Consider the following 13,586-nt stretch of genomic DNA (forward strand, 5'->3'; position numbering starts at 1 on the left):
ATATATATATATATATATATATATATATATATATATATATATATTAACAAATTCCACAGGGGTGGCAAGTGGCACAGACGCCACAATATACATATATATATATATATATATACACACTTACCTGGTAGCAACACCAATAGACACAATGCATACCAGGTAAGTAGTGTGAACGTGAGAACACACTAATGACAATAAGGCCAACACAAGATCAAAACCACACAACAAATCAAGGGCAACCTCCAACTCTATGGTCACTGGCAAATTACTCCATGAGGCGCCAGGATGTGTGTGTGCTTGTCAGGTTTTATCCACCCGCCCCTCGAGGCGATTGCCGTCAGCTGCCCCTCATCAGGCAATCAGCACTCTTCAGTGTAGGGACGGGCGGCACCTGACAAAGAAATAAATGGACAGGCATTAGTACCATGACACACACACATACCACATACAAATAATAACACATTACATATTGAAGTGGATTTCCCAAGCTATTTCGGTTCTGCTCTGCTTCAGAACCGGGTTGCTGGTACTCTGCGTTGTGATTCAATACCTTAAAAGCTCCGGGAATCACTTCTCTTCAAACTGAACGTTGCAGGCAGAAGGAATTTAGGAGGAAAGGTAGTTTAACAGTTGTTTAATCAAAGTTTAAGAGTGTATACAAATTACAATAAGAAAATGCTATAGTTGTGATCACAAACACTATGCCGTGAGTGATAACAACCAGACTAATATTACAGTATAAAGAATGATAGTTGATAAGTTGTTGATGGTCTTTGTTCCCTTGGCTAGTGAACAAAGAGTTGATTTTCCCTCCAAGAAGTTCCTTTGTCCTCGTTGCCTGCTGTAGATGGGTGAGATGGTTGGAGAGGTCTTGTCCTGTCGGTTGGTTGTTTCAGAGCCCTTCTTTCCCCCCATCACCCCCATCTTATAGCCAAGGCCCAGTGTCTCGGAGTTGATGACATCATCACATTATTTCCTCCAATCACAGGACTGCTAAGCTGGTATTTGAAAAATAGGGGTTTGGCTTAATAGCCCAACCCCCTTCACATAACTGCAAAAAGAGGCTGTCCTTACAGTCAACAATATATACTGTCCTTAAACATTGCATCATTTTCATTTCCATTTATCTATATTTGAATTACAATTGCCCACATAAACACAGATATATTTCTTTATCACTAAGTCTGTTGACTTTAATCATTCTTTTAGAATAGAATATAACTGAATAACAGATTAAATTAGAACTGGATAGAAGAGAATAGATCAGAATATAAAACCATCAATTAATCAAATTGAACATAAATGAAAACAGAACAGGCACATTAACTAATTATAGACATTTAAGTATGACCAAACCTAATTATATTTTAACTTATTTGGAGCTCAAATTAAGGATTTCAATAGTGATCTTCTCTGTGTGTGTGTGTGTGTATGTGTATTTGAAAATGTGTGTGTGTGAGTGTGTGTGTGTGTGTGACTATGTGTGTGTGAGTGTGTGAGTGTGTGTGTGTCTGTGTGTGTGACTATGTGTGTGTGTGTGTGTGTGTGTGTGTCTGTGTGTGTCTATGTGTCTGTGTGTGTGTGTGTGTGTGTGTGTCTGTGTGTGTGTGTGTGTGTGTGTGTGTGTGAGTCTATGTGTGTGTGTGTAATCAGACCTTTGATGGTCACATGTAGCCATCAATATGTGACCTAATCATTGTCTTTTGGCAGACCAGTTGGGCCTTTGATGTCTCCTAAAAGGAGACACATGTTCCTGCCCTTTGTTCTTACCCACCCCCTAAAGGGAAGTAAGTATTACCCCAGCTGCCACTATATGCAAATGCCCTCCTGGAGAGACCACAAGGTCTTAGTGACACAATATGAACTATAATTAAGGGCCAAGTATTTCTACACATTAGTTAATCATGAGATCTATGTTGGAATTTACCACAGTTCCCCACTTGGATAGTTTACCTATCCTTAATATGTCAAACATAGATATCAATCTCTACACACTACTATCTAGATAACACTTAAGACATTTTATTAGGATAAAATATATATCTGATTTGCCACACTCAGATCCTAAAATTCAAATTAGCCATTTCAGTTTGTGATCGTGTAACAACTTGTTCTCGTACCAAGATCAATTTCCATTGGTCTCAACTGTGAGTTGTCAAATTCTGGCTTGGAGCATTTGAGGAGGGGGGGTCTATGTTTTCTAGATTTGACCCGGCCTCCTCTTTGTTGCTCAGAGCTGATGCAGTATCACGACTGCTGGGTGCAATTCCACTTTCTGGGAGGTGGAATTTAGAAAGCAAATTGCCTTTCTATTACACCCCATCTTCTGTCAAGAACATCTTGACTCGTGTTGACCTCTATTAGGGGGTAGAGCCCCCTGCTGTATCTTCTATTGCTGTCATCGTGTTGACCTCTATTAGGGGGTAGAGCCCCCTGCTGTATCTTCTATTGCTGTCACAGCGGTGGGGAGGTCGTTGCTGGCTGCTCGACCCTTTCACTGGTTGACCCCCTGGTCAATGGTTGAGGCCTTGCTTCTGTTGACAGCCGGAGTTGTTGCTGAGGCCTAGCCGCCTGTCTCCTCGTTAGTTGTCTGTCGTTTCCCTCTGAAGCCTCAAGACTCGGTCACTGCGTTGGCCAAGACTCTCCCGGCCCGAGAGGTAGGCGTCTCCTGGTTCTCCGCAGTGTTGTGGCTCCCCATGGAACCGCTGGGTAGACACTAGCCAGTGTCCTGCATCAACAGTACCGATGGAGTCCTCGGTCTTCCTAATCTCCCATCCGTATCCTGCAGTGAATATATATCCTTCGGGGGACAGTGCAGGTCACTTCTACCACAACAATTGATTGAGAATCCATAATTTCCATCCCTCAGACTCTCTTTACTGGTCTGAGCTTTGACAACTTTCTTTTCCAAATCATTTATCTATATATTTCATGGCTTCTAGATCATAAAATTTCAAAATTCTGAAAAATTCACATGGCTCTCATTATATTATGCTGTCAAAACAGTATACTCCTCCACCTCTCGATGTGAAATACACATTGAAACATCGTTACCGTCGTCCTTTGAACAGCCGCACCCGGACCGGACGGTCAGCACCGACACATCCACTCTCCCAGTAACCTGTGTGTATGGCAACAAATCACAGTCCGCCTTAAACACACCTCTTCCACACCACAAGCCAATTATCAATTGCACATGTTCACACCCTACACAAGACTAATTTGGCCAATAGCGACCAAACCTATTGAGCTTCATTAATGTACAGAGAATCATGCTTCCCAACACTATTACCAATCACGACACACCCCCAGCCCCTAAAACTGGGTATTCAATGGGCGGAGAACAAAAATCCATAACTAGCTCATGTTTCTTCACTTTGTTCCCAGTCCATTTTACAGACATATACTACCCCGTCCTGATGTGTCGAGATCACTCCCAGCTTGCCAGGTACCCTAAGAAAAAACACACAGAAAGAAAGAAAACAGAAAACAAAACACAAAGAAAACGCTGCCAAACCAATAAATGAAAAATAAACCAAACTTGTGAGCTTTTTTTTTTTCTTTTTTCTTTTTTTTTTTTTTTGAGCTTTTTTTTAACTAAGAAACAAAAAGGGAAATCAAATGAATAAACAAAATGTACGCTCCCGGCCTAAGTCAGGAATTGCTCGTAACACACTAGAAAAGAGAAGTAAAAATAAAAGTAAATAAACACCTATCCTATTGCTCATAACTGTTAATACGCTTCTTATCAATACTATAAAATACTAGAAACAACTATGAGTCTTTTTAATTTCTTAACCATGCAGTCCACCCTTTGATCAATCTGAATGTTGACCAAGCATGGATAATTTACTGATCACTAGCTGCCGCAGTGTCACATCATCACACTGTCTAATATCGATTAACTGTTTAACATAATTTGATCCTCTTGTTAGTCTGATTAGTTCATGCATTTGTCAGTCACCCATACATCCGTTTTTAGTAACTTTCATTCATAATCTAATCACCTAACACCTCTATCTATTTTTATTTTTTATTTTTATTCTAATCCAATTAGGAGCATATTTTATCATTCAATATATCCCACCTCTACCCTAGTCAGTTGCATATATTTTTATTCTGCCGGTGGCCTCTGCAGACATGACCCTTGAAAATGACCGTTCACTCCACAGATCCAACAACACTGGCGGTCTCCCCCGGGTTGTGGGACCCGGTGGGTCAGTTGCCTGTGACCGGATGACCCTGGGGTCATCGGGCCCAGAACATGTCCTGGTGGTATGCCATCATCGCCATGGTTCCCTGGAGCCTGTTCGGAGGAGAAAGCCACGTACCTATTTGGTCCAGTCACAGTTCCTTGAGAGGGGCCCGTGGGTGGGAGGGGCCCGCCACCTGTTTCTGTACAAACACGCCCTGTTGTGGATAGATGGTCCCGCTCTGCACAGTCCCGAGAAATGTGTCCGAGGGTCCCACACGTCCAACAATGCACCTGCCGCACACGGTAGCCATTCGGATTCCTGCCTCTGCCTCCACCTTTTCCTCGTGGTTGCCACCTCGTGGGTGGTCTTATTGGGGTTTGTTGTTGTTCCTGCACGGGACCCCCTTGTGGCCCCAACTGGGCCCGCCTCTGGCCATCTGGTTCTCCAGAGGGAGAGGGAGAGAGGCGATTGGAACCCGTCTCCCCTCCGGGCTGTGTGGACTGGATTAGGCCTTGGAGATAGTCCACTACCCGTCTAGCCTCGGCTAGCTGTTGTTCGAGAGGGAGGCACGTCTTTAACTGGCAGTCATCTGCAACGGACACTTCAGCGTGGATTGACTCGGGTAATACAGCTGTCTCTGGGTCGCTTGCTGCAACGACTCCCTGTGGCGGAGTAAAAGACATTATTTCCAGTCCCTCCGTCTCACTGGACACTAGAGGGGAGTCGATCACAGTCCAGTCAATCAAGTTAACGTCCAATTCAGTCAATGTAATGTCTGCAGAGGTTATCGGCATTATCTTGATTTGGGTACGCATTCTATACCGGCCTCCTTTAACTACAAGGTTCTGTAATGGCCTGAATATCTTTGGCCATCTTTTCGTCACTTTTATTGTGACATCTCCAGTCGTTGAAATAGACAGATTGTCTACCCTTCCTATGGTCAGTGCATCTAACCCTCCGGTTGCTCCTATCTGTGTATTTTCCATTCTCACCTTTCTCCAAACACTCGTAACGTCACCGTTTGGAAAGCAAGTTTCTCTGTATTCAAACTATTTTTACCAAACTTGAGTTAATTTCACTCACACTTCTATATTGGTGTAAACAGGAATTGATAATCTCGGTCTTGTGATACTATACCCCCTGACTGTCAACAGTCTCTTTGATTTCCCTGTTGGGATTCGGAATTGTCAGCGCTGGCCATCCGTCCTGGAGCAGCTGTGAAGAGAGAAGCAAAAAATACACTTAATTATCAGTGACATTTCCCATTCACAATCCATCATTTGTCTTTAAGCATGGAATGTCGGGCATCTCCTATACTAAGATCTCATGAGAGCATTTGTGCAATTTTCGTTTTTGATTTATCAATGACACAGGCTTAATCTTTTTCCAGTTGTCTCCATTGGAAACCCAGACTCTCAATCCTGTTGTCAAGATCCTCCTTAATACCACTCCGGGGAACTTATTTTTCATCAGCTGTTTCCTTCTGTTGGTCAATCAGAAACTCGTTATTTACAGCCTATCATTTCTAAACATCTGTATCGGACATGGTAATTTAGGTGAATAATCTCACTTTTACTCTAATTGTTATTTGCAAATGACTATGTGTATGTGTAACTATATTTATTTCTGTCCGTGAAAGCCTAGTATGTATTTCGCTCATATTACATTATACATATCAGTAACATACATATCTTCCATTCACAATCTCTCACACAGTTACTATATATCCCCCGTAACACCTAACCCTTTAGGTGTTAAAATAACGCGCTTCTCACGGGAACAGAAATCAATTTCCAGTGCCTTATGTCACTGAAGTCCCCGTGCATTTAGAACAGTGCCACACAACCCGTTCATAACCACAGGTGCCGACACCATCCCCACATTGAAAATCCTGCCGACCAATGACATTCCACTGGCCAACTCGTCCTGTGGCCCACGGCATCACCCCCAGTTTGCAACCTGGAACGCGAAACCCCGGGCCCCCTACTCAAGGATAATCAAAGATCACTCCACTCACAACCACTGCCACACACATACAGCACCTCTCAACCAGTCACCCAAATACCCACACATAATATAATTCGACGCGCGTAGTGTGGCAGCGAGCCTTTGACGAGTAGCGCACCCCCGTTAATGCGCGGTGGCAGACAGCGAGCCCACCCCCGCCACGACGTTTAGCAGTCCCCGTACCCCTGGTAAAATGAAAACTGTGCGCAGTGTGGCAGCGAGCACCGACGAGTCGCACACAGCGCACAAAGCGTGGAGGCAGACAGTGAGCCACGACGAACTGTCTACCCCCACCCCCATCGCAGGCGCAGCCGAGTAGAGTAATTATGCTCCAACTTACGGCCCACCAACATGAACTGGTACTGAGCCCCCGTCCAAATGTAAGGAAAGAAGTACGAGCGCCTTGTCGAACAAAGCGTAGCGCCAATGCCAGCCAATACCACTGCCAGCACTAGAAATTCCCTAAAAATAACAATAAAACTGAATATGGAACAACAACATACACATAATAAGTCCCAAACTCAGCCTACCGCCTTTGAAACCCTAAAGTAAACAGCAATAAACAATATACCCAGCACTACACCGCGTTTGAAACCCATAAAAAACCTCTATATACAGGCCCTAAACTAGGAGAGAAAGAGAAAGCGTTTCGGGGGGGCCGAGGGGGTGGGGGAAACATATGGAAGAGAGGCGGTGTGGGAATGAGGGGAGTGAGTGAGAGGGGGGGTAAGAGAGAGAGAGAGAGAGGGAGGGAGAGGGAAAGAGGGGGGGAGGTGAGAGGGAGAGGGAGAGAGGTGAAAGGGAGAGGGAGGGAGGAGGGTGAGAGAAGGAAAGAAAGAGAGGGGGGGGTAAGAGAGAGAGAGAGAGAGGGAGGGAGTGGGTGGTGAAAGGGAGAGGGAGGGAGGAGGGTGAGAGAAGGAAAGAAAGAGAGGGGGGGTGAAAGAGAAAGAGAGAGAGGGAGAGGAGGGGAGGTGAGAGGGAGAGGGAGAGAGGTGAAAGGGAGAGGGAGGGAGGAGGGTGAGAGAAGGAAAGAAAGAGAGGGGGGGGTAAGAGAGAGAGAGAGAGAGGGAGGGAGTGGGTGGTGAAAGGGAGAGGGAGGGAGGAGGGTGAGAGAAGGAAAGAAAGAGAGGGGGGGTGAAAGAGAAAGAGAGAGAGGGAGAGGAGGGGAGGTGAGAGGGAGAGGGAGAGAGGGGGGAGGTGAAAGGGAAAGGGAGGGAGGAGGGTGAGAGAAGGAAAGAAAGAGAGGGGGGGGGTGAAAGAGAAAGAGAGAGAGAGGGAGGGGAGGCGAGAGGGAGAGGGAGAGAGAGAGAAATAGAGAGAGAGAGAGAGAGAAAGAGAGGGGGAGAGAGAGTGTACAATGAAAACGTTCTGTGAGCAGAATCCAAACATATTCATCCTGTCCTCTTCTGCCCCCTACTGCATTCCAAATAAACTCCACCCTCCCCTTAACAATGGACGCTCGCCGCCCCTACCAAGATGGACGCTCGGCGCCCCTATCAAAATGGACGCTCGGTGCCCCTACCAAGATGGACGTCCCATCGCGAGACATCCCGAGAGCCCCGTCACGCCATGACGTCAGCACAGTTAGCTTAGCATATTAGCTTCGTTAGCTTCAACCCAGCGCGCGTAGGCCGTCAGACCGCGCACCCTTATGACGTCACAACCGGCGACCGCTTTAGCCGTTAGCGCGGCTAGGTAGCATTAGCTTAGCTTCTCCCATGATCCCATAAAAACGCTCCCCAACGACCCGTTCCGCCGCGCGGGCCGTCTCCTTGCAACGTTAATATAACACCACATACCCCACAACAGAATCCTATTTCCCTCAAAACGCCAGTGTAGTGATTTAAATAGAAATATAAAAACATAACAGCAAAACACTAGTTTGACCCCTCCGTCGTCTTCACCGGCGAGCTTATGACGACTTCCGGGTCGGGTCTAGATAATCCCAATCACCTTAAACATTACACATCTATTTTATCCGCCACGAATATGAAAACTTTTAAGTGCCTTACACATCCCCGTAATCTCAAGACACTATCGATCGACCTTATACATTCGAATTACGTCTACTTTTCCCTCCGTATCCTCCGGTGCCTCAGAGGCTAATACAACAGCTAACCGCTGCTGCGTTCGACGGGCCTCGGAAAACCGGCGTTACCATTAAACTTCCCCACGGCCAACCGGTGACTTAAATTACATAATAACATAACTATACTCTCACACGTCCCACCAATCACTCCTAACCATAAACATTCGCCAACTATACATTCATACACGCTTCCTAAACACAAATAAAAATACAAAATCAGCATTCACGCACATTACCGTCTCTCGAACGCCGCACAGCGGCGCGACCGGTAAACCTTTCATTAAGCACTATTTTTTGTTACAGCCTAACGCCGTCTAAACCTTTCTGAATGTTCCGACTGCCAGCGGCGTCCCGTTTATTGTGCTAAAATTCTACTTTAGAATGTACTACGCACGATGTGCGGCGTCCCGTTTATTGTGCTAAAATTCTACTTTAGAACGTACTACGCACGATGTGACTTTAAGGCATACGACGCACGGTGTGCTTAAAATCCTGCTTTCAGGACATACAACGCACACAGAACCTAGAGCCGCCATCCTTTAGTCAGAACATTCAATTTAATTTTCCCTTACATCATGCTTACATGAGGTTAAATTCTTAGCAACCCCCTCCGTGGTTCGAATAGAGCACCCATACATCATCACACTCACCTCTCAGTAACTTTTCCAGTCACTTGAAGACGATCGATCGATCAGTTGTTCTCCTCGTCGACCGGCGTGTAGAGAAAAAAAAATTTCTTTGTTGTGGTGATAACACGAGCGCTCTGATTCACTGAAGTACGGCACCAAAATGAAGTGGATTTCCCAAGCTATTTCGGTTCTGCTCTGATCAGAACCTGTTTGCTTGTACTCTGCGTTGTGATTCAATACCTTTAATGCTCTGGGAATCACTTCTCTTCAAACTAACTGAGCGGTGCAGGCAGAAGGAATTTAGGAGGAAAAAGGTTATATAGCAGCTGTTTAATCAAAGTTTAAGAGTGTATACAAATTACAATAAGAAAATGCTATAGTTGTGATCACAAACACTATGCCGTGAGTGATACAACTAGACTAATATTACAGTATAAAGAATGATAGTTGATAAGTTGTTGATGGTCTTTGTTGTCTTGGCTAGTGAACAAAGAGTTGATTTTCCCTCCAAGAAGTTCCTTTGTCCTCGTTGCCTGCTGCCTTGCCTTGTGGATGGGTTGGTGGAGAGGTCGTCCTGTGGGTTGGTTGTTTCAGAGCCCTTCTTTCCCCCCATCACCCCCATCTTATAGCCAAGGCCCAGTGTCTCGGAGTTGATGACATCATCACATTATTTCCTCCAATCACAGGACTGCTAAGCTGGTATTTGAAAAATAGGGGTTTGGCTTAATAGCCCAACCCCCTTCACATAACTGCAAAAAGAGGCTGTCCTTACAGTCAACAATATATACTGTCCTTAAACATTGCATCATTTTCATTTCCATTTATCTATATTTGAATTACAATTGCCCACATAAACACAGATATATTTCTTTATCACTAAGTCTGTTGACTTTAATCATTCTTTTAGAATAGAATATAACTGAATAACAGATTAAATTAGAACTGGATAGAAGAGAATAGATCAGAATATAAAACCACCAATTAATCAAATTGAACATAAATGAAAACAGAACAGGCACATTAATTAATTATAGACATTTAAGTATGACCAAACCTAATTATATTTTAACTTATTTGGAGCTCAAATTAAGGATTTCAATAGTGATCTTCTCTGTGTGTGTGTGTGTGTGTATGTGTATTTGAAAATGTGTGTGTGTGAGTGTGTGTGTGTGTGTGTGACTATGTGTGTGTGAGTGTGTGAGTGTGTGTGTGTCTGTGTGTGTGACTATGTGTGTGTGTGTGTGTGTGTGTGTCTGTGTGTGTCTATGTGTCTGTGTGTGTGTGTGTGTGTGTGTGTCTGTGTGTGTGTGTGTGTGTGTGTGTGAGTCTATGTGTGTGTGTGTAATCAGACCTTTGATGGTCACATGTAGCCATCAATATGTGACCTAATCATTGTCTTTTGGCAGACCAGTTGGGCCTTTGATGTCTCCTAAAAGGAGACACATGTTCCTGCCCTTTGTTCTTACCCACCCCCTAAAGGGAAGTAAGTATTACCCCAGCTGCCACTATATGCAAATGCCCTCCTGGAGAGACCACAAGGTCTTAGTGACACAATATGAACTATAATTAAGGGCCAAGTATTTCTACACATTAGTTAATCATGAGATCTATGTTGGAATTTACCACAATATACTAACCTGATGTTCACATGGTGTCACAAACACAGTAATAATGATAATGACCAACCCACGTACCCATGTATGTCACAACTCTCCATTGAGATTTTGAGAAGTTATTGTAATTTTCCCAGCTGTGATATGAAGCAAGCAAAGCTCAGTGGTACAGATACAGTCGGGAACCAGCCAGGGACCTTGCAGGATTGTGTGGGAAGATTAACATGAAATTCCCAAACTGAGTTTGACATAAGAGCAAAAGAGCAGCCGTGTGAACATGGTCAATTTATGCAACATAGGGGATTTATGACGCCAGTTAAGAAATCTCAACTTGGTTGCAGTGTGTATTTGAACCTCTGGAATTAACTGAATAGTAGCAAACTACCTATCGAATTAACTGAATAGTAGCAAACTACCTATGGAATTAACTGAATAGTAGCAAACTACCTATGGATTTAACTGAATAGTAGCAAACTACATACAGTACTTGTCAGTTAACCAGCCAGTTGATATTCTGATAATGGATGTTGAGATTTCACACAGATTTTCTGCATCAAGCTTATTGACTCTCATTTGGATCCAACTGTGATTTGTGTAGTGGGGTGCCTTCCACATAAATGCAAAGAATTGTGGGATCCAATAGCAACTGTTTGAAACACCTTCTCCCTTTGATTACCTTGAACTGAGTCCATCTGAGTTCCACTTGAGGCCACAGTAGACGAGATGACGGAACTTTCCCTTGGCTGAGAATCCTCTCAATCTTTCTCTTGAGTTCAGCCTGTGGTTGCCAGAGGGGCCATCTGCAAGTGATTAGATGAGAGGGTGATCATGTTGTTGAAATCATTATGGAAGACACAAGGAGGCTTTGAGATGGCTCAATATACAGTATTTTGATAGAAATATCAATTGAAACTGATGAGCATTAAAAGGAACACACCAACATTATGGGAAATGTGTACCAGCTAGTTTTAAGCTAGGCTAGTGGTCTGTTTCTGCTTCCATTCATTTGTAAGCTAGGCTTAGTAGAACATGCAGCTGGATAGTCTACTGAGTGCAGAGACTGTCTGAAGCATGTTTCCCACAATATTGGCATGTTTACAATTCTGTGTAAAGATGCGTTGGGGACAAACAGAAAAACATACTTTGGGCTGTTTTCTTCGCAGACTATTGTTGATCAGATCTGAGAATGGAGAAAAGCAATAAAAAGGCAATCAAAACACATAAATCAGCAGCATGGTGCTAATGGAATCAAGCTGAATATCCAGGAAGCTTGTTATCCCTTATAGTCGTGCCACAACATATGGACCTGCTTACACTAGACTGACAGCCAGAGCCTTAGCTCTATCTAAAGCTGTGGTTCCCAAACTGAGCTACCTCTAGGATGTGCGTGACATGAAAAGGCTAATGGCGTTATTTTACTAATAAATATATAACTAATATACATTATTTCAAATGGGGATTTTCACTGTGTAAATCATGAAATTCAAGAAACGTTTTAATAAAAAACGTACGTTTTAATAATAATAATAATAAACAATGTCTCGGGCGAGGTGCACTTCGTCTGTGCTGATGCGCTCCACTCTGCCTGGAGTCTGTCTCCTCAGGTCTCCTAATATGCGGGCTTAACAGCGGGCCGATGACAGTAGCGAGCACGAGCCAGTGCGCGAGCCAGTGCATTAATAACTTCCTGCCAAAAGCGCAGGACCAGCGCGGGATTGTGGCACTTACAACATGCAGAGCTGGCTAAAAACAGGGAAACTGTCAGGTGAATCTAAAGTCAATAAAAGTAATGAAAGAGGACAGGAGGAATTGGAGGCGAGAGAAGCGGAGAGCAGCGTTAGAGTGGAGACAGAGAGTGATGATGACAGCTGGAGCACAGACACAACAGCCCGGCCCTCCACCAAGAAAACAGGGTAATAATGACAACGATGTGTGTTCTATAATTATGATATGTGTGTAGTGTTCTGATAACGACTATTGGTGATGTGAGGTTTTGTCCGCTGCTCACCAACTTTCTCTGTTTTCTTTAAGCCTACTGTTTAGGAATTCTCTTCTCACTCACTCTCTCTAGCCCCCACCCTCTCGTTCTTTACTCTCGTTTACTCTCAGTGGCCACACCTGGACTACCTGTCATTATGTGTTTGATTGGTCTGGTGCCGAACTCACACTTTTAGTTCGATTATCAATTACCTCTCGCACCTGTGGTGGCAGGCTAATTAGTTCCCCTGTGGGCTTTAAATACCAGGGCTCTTCCCCTCGTTTCGGCGTGGGGTCGTGTTGTAGACATGCCGTATCATATTCTCAAACATCAAGACTCCTTCGGGAGGTCCTCTGTTCTGCCTATGCTGTTTTGATTCTCCGGCGTAGAGATGTTGCTCCAGCCTTCGCCTGCTGTCGCCGTTGCCTGAGGGGGAGACTGGTCTGCGCTCCCTAGACTTCCACGGGAGGCATCCCAGTGATCCACTTCAGACCCCCGCGCAGCTATCGACCTGACGCACATCCAGACCAGCGCGCAGACGCGCATCTTCCAGACCTTCGAGCTTGGCACGCTCCTCCGTACCAGCGCACAGACGCGCATCTTCCAGACCTTCGAGCTTGGCACGCTCCTCCGTACCAGCGCACAGAGACGCGCATCATCCAGACCTTCGAGCTTGGCACGCTCCTCCGTACCAGCGCACAGACGCGCATCTTCCAGACCTTCGAGCTTGGCACGCTCCTCCGTACCAGCGCACAGACGCGCATCTTCCAGACCTTCGAGCTTGGCACGCTCCTCCGTACCAGCGCACAGACGCGCATCTTCCAGACCTTCGAGCTTGGCACGCTCCTCCGTACCAGCGCACAGACGCGCATCATCCAGACCTCCAAGCTTGGCACACTCCTCCACGCAGACGCACCCCAGATGCGTCTCTCGGTTCCGGCGCGCACTCCAAGCAGTGGCGCACCACTCTGACCTCGGCTCGGACAGCCGGCTCCCCGGTGGCGACGCTCTCGCCCCGCTGCCTGTTCCAGCACCACTCTGACCTCGGCTCGGACAGCCGGCTCCCCGGTGGCGACG

Source organism: Notolepis coatsorum, assembly GCF_963971535.1.
Source record: "Notolepis coatsorum genome assembly, chromosome: 5".
NCBI lineage: Eukaryota > Metazoa > Chordata > Actinopteri > Aulopiformes > Paralepididae > Notolepis > Notolepis coatsorum.